We start from the raw sequence: 10,409 nt of genomic DNA, 5'->3' as shown, positions 1-10,409 counted from the left end.
TAAAGCCCAATAATGTCTAAAACAGTAGATAATATAGCATGGAGCAATCAAAAATTATATATACGTTGGAGACGTATCAAGCATCCCCAAGCTTAATTCCTGCTCGTCCTCGAGTAGGTAAATGATAAAAACAGAATTTTTGATGCGCGGTGCTACTTGGCATAATTTCAATGTAAATCTTCTTAATTATGGTATGAATATTCAGATTCGAAAGATTCAAGACAAAAGTTCATATTGATATAAAAATAATAATACTTCAAGCATACTAACAAAGCAATTATGTCTTCTCAAAATATCATGGCCAAAGAAAGCTATCCCTACAAAATCATATAGTCTGGCTATGCTCTATCTTCACCACACAAAGTATTTAAATCATGCACAACCCCGATGACAAGCCAAGCAATTGTTTCATACTTTTGACATTTTTAAAACTTTTTCGATCTTCAGGCAATACATGAGCGTGAGCCATGGATATAGCACTATAGGTGGAATAGAATGGTGGTTGTGGAGAAGACAAAAAGGGAGAAGATAGTCTCACATCAACTAGGCGTATCAACGGGCTATGGAGATGCCCATCAATAGATATCAATGTGAGTGAGTAGGGATTGCCATGCAACGGATGCACTAGAGCTATAAGTATATGAAAGCTCAAAAGAAACTAAGTGGGTGTGCATCCAACTCGCTTGCTCACGAAGACCTGGGGCATTTTGAGGAAGCCCATCATTGGAATATACAAGCCAAGTTCTATAATGAAAAATTCCCACTAGTATATGAAAGTGACATAATGAGAGGCTCTCTATCATGAAGATCATGGTGCTACATTGAAGCACAAGTGTGGTAAAAGGATAGTAACATTGTCCCTTCTCTCTTTTTCTCTCATTTTTTTCATCGGTCTCAACAAACACACCGCAAAAAGAAGATTACATCGAATAGATCTCCACGAGAGAGGGGGAGAACATTATATTGAGATCCAAAAAGAGAGAAGAAGCCATCTAGCTACTAGCTATGGACCCATAGGTCTGAAGTAAACTACTCACACTTCATCAGACTTGGATGATGATGTAGAAGCCCTCCGTGATCAATGCCTCCTCCGGTGGAGCTCCGGAACAGGCCCCAAGATGGGATCTCGTGGATACAGAAAGTTGCGGCGGTGGAATTAGGTTTTTGGCTCCATCCCCGATCGTTTGGGGGTACGTGGATATATATATAGGAGGAAGAAGTACGTCGGTGGAGCTTCGAGGGGCCCACGAGGCAGGGGGGCGCGCCCTAGGGGGTGCGCCCCCTACCCTCGTGACCACCTCGTGGCTTTCTTGATGGAGGGTCCAAGTCTCCTAGATCTTATCTGATGAGAAAATCATGTTTCCGAAGGTTTCATTCCGTTTGGACTCCGTTTGATATTCCTTTTCTTCGAAACCCTAAAACAGGCAAAAAAACAGCAGTTCTGGGCTGGGCCTCCGGTTAATAGGTTAGTCCCAAAAATAATATAAAAGTGGATAATAAAGCCCAAAATGTCTAAAACAGTAGATAATATAGCATGGAGCAATCAAAAATTATAGATACGTTGTAGACGTATCAAGCATCCCCAAGCTTAATTCCTGCTCGTCCTCGAGTAGGTAAATGATAAAAACAGAATTTTTGATGCGCAGTGCTACTTGGCATAATTTCAATGTAAATATTCTTAATTGTAGTATGAATATTCAGATTCGAAAGATTCAAGACAAAAGTTCATATTGATATAAAAATAATAATACTTCAAGCATACTAACAAAGCAATTATGTCTTCTCAAAATATCATGGCCAAAGAAAGCTATCCGTACAAAATCTTATAGTCTGGCTATGCTCTATCTTCACCACACAAAGTATTTAAATCATGCACAACCCTGATGACAAGCCAAGCAATTGTTTCATACTTTTGACATTTTCAAAACTTTTTCAATCTTCACGCAATACATGAGCGTGAGCCATGGATATAGCACTATAGGTGGAATAGAATGGTGGTTGTGGAGAAGACAAAAAGGGAGAAGATAGTCTCACATCAACTAGGCGTATCAACGGGCTATGGAGATGCCCATCAATAGATATCAATGTGAGTGAGTAGGGATTTCCACGCAACGGATGCACTAGAGCTATAAGTATATGAAAGCTCAAAAGAAACTAAGTGGGTGTGCATCCAACTCGCTTGCTCACAAAGACCTAGGGCATTTTGAGGAAGCCCATCATTGGAATATACAAGCCAAGTTCTATAATGAAAAATTCCCACTAGTATATGAAAGTGACATAATGAGAGACTCTCTATCATGAAGATCATGGTGCTACTTTGAATCACAAGTGTGGTAAAGAATAGTAACATTGTCCCTTCTCTCTTTTTATCTCATTTTTTTTATTTGGGCCTTTCTCTTTTTTTCATGGCCTCTTTTTTTCGTCCGGAGTCTCATCCCGACTTGTGGGGGAATCATAGTCTCCATCATCCTTTCCTCACTGGGACAATGCTCTAATAATGATGATCATCACACTTTTATTTACTTACAACTCATGAATTACAACTCGATTCTTAGAACAAAATATGACTCTATATGAATGCCTCCGGCGGTGTACCGGGATATGCAATGAATCAAGAGTGACATGTATGAAAGAATTATGAACGGTGGCTTTGCCACAAATACGATGTCAACTACATGATCATGCTAGCAATATGACAATGATGGAGCGTGTCATAATGAACGGAACGGTGGAAAGTTGCATGGCAATATATCTCGGAATGGCTATGGAAATGCCATGATATGTAGGTATGGTGGATGTTTTGAGGAAGGTATTTGGTGGGTGTATGATACCGGCAAAAAGTGTGCGGTATTAGAGAGGCTAGCAATGGTGGAAGGAAGGAAAGTGCGTATAATCCATGGACTCAACATTATTCGTAAAGAACTCATATACTTATTCCAAAAATCTAGAAGTTATCAAAGCAAAGTATTACGTGCATGCTCCTAGGGGGATAGATGGTAAGAAAAGACCATCGCTCGTCCCAGACCGCCACTCATAAGGAAGACAATCAATAAATAAATCATGCTCCGACTTCATCACATAACGGTTCACCATACGTGTATGCTACAGGAATCACAAACTTTAACACAAGAATTTCTCAAATTCACAACTACTAAACTAGCATGACTCTAATATCACCATCCTCATATCTAAAAACAATTATCAAGCATCAATTTCTTCTTAGTATTCAACACACTCATACGAAAGTTTTATTATTAATCTTGCATACCAAGCATATTAGGATTTTAAGCAAATTACCATGCTATTAAGACTCTCAAAATAATCTAAGTGAATCATGAGAGATCAATAGTTTCTATAAAACAAATCCACCACCGTGCTCTAAAAGATATAAGTGAAGCACTAGAGCAAAACTATAAAGCTCAAAAGATATAAGTGAAGTACATAGAGTATTCTATCAAATTCCAAATCATGTATGGCTCTCTCAAAAGGTGTGTACAGCAAGGATGATTTTGATAAACTAATAAGCAAAGACTCAGATCATAAAAGACGCTCCAAGCAAAACACAAATCATGTGGTGAATAAAAATATAGCTCCAAGTAAAGTTACCGATAGAAGTAGACGAAAGAGGGGATGCCTTCCGGGGCATCCCCAAGCTTTGGTTTTTAGGTGTCCTTAGATTATCTTGGGGGTGCCATGGGCATCCCCAAGCTTAGGCTCTTGCCACTCCTTGTTCCATAATCCATCAAATCTTTACCCAAAACTTGAAAACTTCACAACACAAAACTTAAAGTAGAAAGCTCGTGAGCTCCGTTAGCGAAAGAAAACAAAAGAACACTTCAAGGTACTGTAATGAACTCATTCTTTATTTATATGGGTGTTAAACCTACTATATTACAACTTATCTATGGATTATAAACTATTTTACTAGCCATAGATTCATCAAAATAAGCAAACAACACACGAAAAACAGAATCTGTCAAAAACAGAATAGTCTGTAGTAATCTGTAGCTAGCGCAAGATCTGGACCCCCAAAAATTCTAAAATAAATTGTTTGTCATGAGGAATTTATCTATTAAACATCTGCAAAAAAATTAACTAAATAGCTGTCGGAGTAAATGACCACGGGTAGCCTAGCCGGCTTCCCCTGGTACTTCACAAAAATTACAGACTGATCAAGCCACCAAGCGTCCAAGACACGGGGCCGCCTTCCCCTAGCCGGCTACCTCTCAAGCCGGCTGCGCGAAGGCGGCCCAGCCCTGAAATCTTTGAGAAACAAGACCACGAGAAGGCCGACTCCTAGGAGCCGGCCCCTCAGCGGGCGGCTAAGATCTTGCCCTCAGAGTCTGCACCCACATAACGGCGACAAGATGGGGCGTGGCTACAGAAAAGCCTGCCACCCCCGAATCCCGGCGCACGCCTGGCCACAGTGCATCGTACGGGGCGGCCATCCCCGTTCGGCGCGGCACTGTTGCCACGATGATCGTGACGTCACCCATAGCGAGCGGCCAGTACGACCCATGGGTGGCGGGCCCCCTTGGTCAGGGAGATCCCAAATGCGGTCGGGCTTCCCGCAGCCGGCCAGGGATATGGCCAGCTTCCGATAGCCGGCCAACTTTCTCCCTCCAAGGAGGAGCTTCATTAAGGAGACAAGAGAAGGTAAGGTTACAGTGATGAGCCGCCTCGCGGCGGCACTATAGCCATGCTTACCACGACAAAGCCATCGTCACTAGGGGCAAGGTAACAGTAACCAGCCCCCGACAAGACCCCCGGGCGGTGGGGCCGGCCTGTCGGCCAAAGGGTCGGCGGGCCCCACCAGTCGGCGGAGAAGCCGGCGGGCGTAGACACAGACGGCTGGGGGCCACACCCAGCCGGATTACCATTTTACCCCTGGGGGTAGGCCTATATAAACCCCCCGGGGTTCCCATGCAGGGGAGATCGCTCTTTGGATAGATTTTACACACCACAAGGAGAAGAGGAGCAGGCTAGTCTGGCCATCCTTCATCCTTTCACCGAACAGCTCAAGGAGCATTCTGTAGCTACCCTTCGAGCTAGTGATCATGCGGAGATCCCGCAGAGGAGCATTAGGGGTGTTATCTCAACGGAGAACCCTGAAGCTGGGTAAGATTCGCCGGCGTGCATGTCTTCGCCTTATCCCGTTTCCAAGCACCGGCGATGTTTTATTGGCTCCCACAATGATAAGCCATCCATTGGCATATGTCGCACCAACCACCTGACATTTGGCGCCCACCATGGGGCCAGGTGCACCGTCGTCCGGAGACCTGCTCTGGACGGGAACCCTTTTCCTTCCCAACGTGCGTAGCCAGCCTGGCACGCCCGATGGCGCTTGCCCCGACGCGCTGCAAGACGTCGCTGACGCCTGCACGGCGAGTTGCCTCGTCGATCTTCTTGGCGAGGCTCGCATCTCTGACGAGCCCGCGTCCGACGCGGTGCACAGACTGCCCCGAGAGCCACCTCGTCAGCCTCCTCGATCAACTCCACGTCTCCGGCGAGGTTGCTGCGGACTTGGAGTCGGTTGGCTCCACCGACCCGATGCTTGTCGACTCTGACACGGCATCCCTTGACGCCTTCCCCACCAACGTGGTGGTCATCAACGATCCTCTTCCTCGAGCCGACAGCAGCGGCAGTGCCATCACCGAGGTACTGGTCATCAGCCACGGCGCCCCCTCAGGCGAAAACGCCCACGACCCTCTGCAGACGGCGCTGCACGACTTGTCCGTCCCCGTCCCAGCCGACGCGGACGCCAAGACATTGGAGGTGCGCCACCTCGCCCTCGTTGCGGAGGGCCAGAGGCTCGCCACCATGAGACGCCTCACCGAGGCTCACCAGCGCGAGGTCGACCATGCCGCCTTTGGCACGCCGCCTCCCGACGGGCCGAGCCGCGTCAGTATCGTCAAGAAACATGGTGTGGCTATCGCCGACATGATGGGAGCAGACCGCCCAGTCTATGCCACACCTCTCGAGAACTTGCGCGCCGCCCAGGCGGCCGCAGACGAGTTGAATAGGCTGGGGCCTGATGAGCTCCCTTATATGACCAGACGCATCCAGCAACTTATCGACGCGGCCACAGAGCGGCATGAAGCCGGCGTCCGCGCCGAGAGTCCTCCCTCGCGCCGAGAGCACGGCGCGACGTCCCGAACACCGATCGCGGGCAACACCCGTGCAAGAAAAGAAAAGGAGCCGGCTGCCAGCCGCAGCCGGACTCGAATCTCCATCGAGCGTGACGCCGAGGGCCGCCCTCGAGCCGTGGAGTGGCGGGGCAACCCTCCTCCTCCTCCACCTCGTGGGGAGAGATACCCTACCACGCCGCCTGTCACGCATCCGACTCTCAGCAGCCGGCTGGGTCGCCGTGAAGGAGTCGGCGAGAATGATGCCCGCCACCGGATCAACTGCCTTGCGCGATCCCTGGCTCTGGAAGAAGAAGATGATGTCAGCCCGTCTTGCTTCGGCCCCCGCATCCGCGACGAGCCCTTCCCCAAAGGGTTCTCGCTCCCAAGAGACACGCCCAAGTACAACGGCTCTGTGAAGCCAGAGGATTGGTTGATCGACTACTCCACCGCGGTTAGCATCGCAAACGGCAACAGGCGTGTTGCCATAAAATATGTGCCCCTCATGCTCCAGGGCACGGCGCGCACCTGGCTTAACAGCCTCAAGCCTTATAGTGTCAACAGCTGGCTAGACTTCACTGAAGCCTTCATACGCACCTTCACCAGCACCTACAAGCGGGCTCCTAAGCCCTGACAGCTCTCCTTGTGCGTCCAAGGGCCCAATGAATCGACTCGCGACTACCTCACGCGTTGGGCCGAGCTCCGCAATTCCTGCGAGGGAGTGTACGAGGTCCAAGCTATAGAGTACTTCACCGCCGGGTGCCGAGAAGGCACCCTCCTCAAGCACCGACTCCTCTACGACGAGCCGACTACGCTTGACGAGCTACTGGTCATAGCTGAAAAATACGCCACGGCTGATTCCTCGATGAAGACCGAGCTCCGAGTAGACGCCTCCGGGAAGGTGCTTGCTCCGAGTCCCAAGACGCCGGCTGGAGAATCCAGCCGGCGCCCGCACCAAAATGACCAAACGCGCAAGGCTCCCCTGCCGCCTTCCACCAGTTGGCAGGTGGCCACAGTCGAGGACGAACAACCCGAAGGACGGCCCGTACCCAAGAAGCCAAAGGGTGGCAGGCCGGCTTGGCAGCCAGCTTTCTCCTACGAGCAAGCACTTGATGCCCCCTGCAAGTTTCACAGCAGCACAAAGCCTTCAAACCACATGACCAGAAAATGCGATTGGCTCACTCAGATCTCCAAGGGTGAGGGGATGGCGCCGCCTCCGCCTGCTTGTCAGCCGCCTCCGGCTCCACCGCAGCCGGCCGCTCGACCAGCGGTCGGGGCAGTTCAAGACGAGTACCCCGACGAGCATGCCGCCTACGTCGTCTTCACCAGCCAGCCAGAAGATCAGCGTAGCCGGCGTCGACTACACCAAGAAGTCAACGCAGTCACCTCCAACAACCCAGAATTCATGCACTGGTCCGAAAGGCCTATTAGGTGGAGCCGGTTAGATCATCCAGAGGTGATGCCGTCTCCCGGCTCCTACGCATTGGTTCTGGACGCCACCCTCGCTACGGAAAGGCGAGCCGCCCGTTTCTCCCGTGTGCTGATAGATGGTGGGAGCAGCATCAATATCCTGTACCGCGACACCATGGAGAAGCTGAGCATCAAGACAAAGCAGCTCATGCCCAGTCGGACTGTGTTCCATGGCATCGTACCCGGCTTGTCCTGCTCCCCAATCGGCAAGATCAAGATAGATGTCCTCTTCGGGGACAAGGATCATTTCCGCCGAGAGGCGGTGTGGTTTGAAGTGGTGGATCTAGAGAGCCCTTACCACGCGCTGCTTGGCCGATGAGGGAGTCCTGGATTAGGGGGTGTTCGGGTAGCCGGACTATACCTTCAGCCGGACTCCAGGACTATGAAGATACAAGATTGAAGACTTCGTCCCGTGTCCGGATGGGACTTTCCTTGGCGTGGAAGGCAAGTTTGGCGATGCGGATATTCAAGATCTCCTACCATTGTAACCGACTTTGTGTAACCCCAACCCTCTCCGGTGTCTATATAAACCGGAGGGTTTTAGTCCGTAGGACAACTTCATCATACAACAATCATACCATAGGCTAGCTTCTAGGGTTTAGCCTCCTTGATCTCGTGGTAGATCTACTCTTGTACTACCATATCATCAATATTAATCAAGCAGGACGTAGGGTTTTACCTCCATCAAGAGGGCCCAAACCTGGGTAAAACATCGTGTTCCTTGCCTCCTGTTACCATCCGGCCTAGGCGCACAGTTTGGGACCCCCTACCCGAGATCCGCCGGTTTTGACACCGACATTGGTGCTTTCATTGAGAGTTCCTCTGTGTCATCGCTTTTAGGCCCGATGGCTCCTTCGATCATCAACAACGATGCAGTCCAGGGTGAGACTTTTCTCCCCGGACAGATCTTCGTCTTTGGCGGCTTCGCACTGCGGGCCAATTCGCTTGGCCACCTTGAGCAGATCGAAAGCTACGCCCCTGGCCATCAGGTCAGGCTTGGAAGCCTAAACTACACGGCTGACATCCGCGGGGACTTGATCTTTGACGGATTCGAGCCACAGCCAAGCGCGCCGCACTGTCTCGATGGGCATGATATAGCTCTGCCGCCGAACAGCGCCTTGGAGGCCACACACGCATCGGTTCCGACCATTGATTCGGAGCCTACTGCGTCGATCGAGGATCAGCATTTGGACGCTGCCTCAGGGGCTGCGATCTCAGAGGCGATCGAGCCGAACTCCAGCCCCGCACTCCGCATGGCCCATGACTCCGAGGAGCCGGATTCCTCTCCGAACTCCGAGCCCCCCGCGCCCCTGCCGATCGAATCCGATTGGGCGCCGATAATGGAGTTCACCGCCGTGGACATCTTTCAGCACTCGCCCTTCGGCGACATCCTGAATTCTCTAAAGTCTCTCTCTTTATCAGGAGAGCCCTGGCCGGACTACGGTTAGCAAGGTTGGGATGCGGACGATGAAGAAATTCAAAACCCACCCACCACCCACTTCGTAGCCACTGTCGATGACTTAACCGACATGCTTGACTTCGACTCCGAAGACATCGACGGCATGGACGACGATGCAGGAGACGAACAAGAACCAGCACCTGTAGGGCGCTGGAAGGCCACCTCGTCATATGACATATATATGGTGGACACTCCAAAGGATGGAGATGGCGATGGAACAGCGGGGGACGATAACTCTAAGAAACAGCCCAAGCGCCGGCGTCAGCGGCGCCGCTCTAAATCCCGCCAAAGCAAAAAACGGTGATTCTAGCACGGGAGATAATACTACTCTGGATAGTGCCGAAGAACACCCCCTCCAGCAAGATTCAGCACAGGAGGACAGAGAAGCCAGCCCTCACGAGAGGGCGGCGGACCAAGAGGTTGAGGATGATAATTATACACCTCCCTCCGAAGACGAGGCAAGCCTCGATGACGACGAGTTCGTCGTGCCAGAGGATCTCGCCGAACAAGAGCGTTTTAAATGCAGGCTTATGGCCACGGCAAGCAGCCTCAAGAAAAAGCAGCAACAGCTTAGAGCTGATCAGGATTTGCTAGCTGACAGATGGACTGAAGTCCTTGCGGCCGAAGAGTATGAACTCGAACGCCCCTCCAAGAGTTACCCAAAGCACAGGCTGCTACCCCGACTAGAGGAAGAAGCACCTACATCACCAGCGCATGACATGGCTAACCGGCCACCTCGTGGCCGCAACAGAGAGGCCTCTTGGCCCTCCACTCAAGCCATGCCCCAATGCCGCGTCAAGCATACTAAGGCACGGGAAATGTGCCCGACCTGCGCGACATACTGGAGGACAAGGCAAGGCAAACAAGATCGATCTACGGATCGCGCAGGCGCCCCACGGCACGTGACGGTGATCGTCACTCCGGATGCAATAAATCTGGCCGGGCCGAACTCAACAGACAAAGCTCCTTCGAGCTGCGTCGTGATATAGCCCAATACAGAGGCGCTGCACACCCACTATGCTTCACAGATGAAGTAATGGATCATAAAATCCCTGAGGGCTTCAAACCCGTAAACATCGAATCGTACGATGGCACAACAGATCCTGCGGTATGGATCGAGGATTATCTCCTTCATATCCACATGGCCCGTGGTGATGATCTACACGCCATCCAATACCTCCCACTCAAACTTAAGGGACTGGCCCGGCATTGGCTTAACAGCTTGCCAGCAGACTCAATCAGTTCTTGGGAGGACCTGTAAGCCGCATTCCTTGACAACTTCCAGGGCACTTATGTCCGACCACCAGATGCCGATGACCTAAGCCACATAATTCAGCAGCCAGAGGAATCGGCCA

The 10,409-nt window shown here is 50.8% G+C and overlaps 1 pseudogene; it reads left to right on the top strand.

Annotated features, from left to right (window-relative positions):
* The first annotated feature begins 5,057 nt into the window (after positions 1 to 5,057).
* LOC147984307 (uncharacterized) lies at positions 5,058 to 5,824 on the top strand (annotated as a pseudogene).
* Positions 5,825 to 10,409: the final 4,585 nt, after the last annotated feature.

Source organism: Triticum urartu, chromosome 2A, assembly GCF_056163025.1.
Source record: "Triticum urartu cultivar PI428250 chromosome 2A, HENAU_Tu73, whole genome shotgun sequence".
Classification (NCBI taxonomy): domain Eukaryota; kingdom Viridiplantae; phylum Streptophyta; class Magnoliopsida; order Poales; family Poaceae; genus Triticum; species Triticum urartu.
Note: the sequence above shows the minus strand (reverse complement) of the source record. Positions and strands in the feature narration are given on the sequence as shown.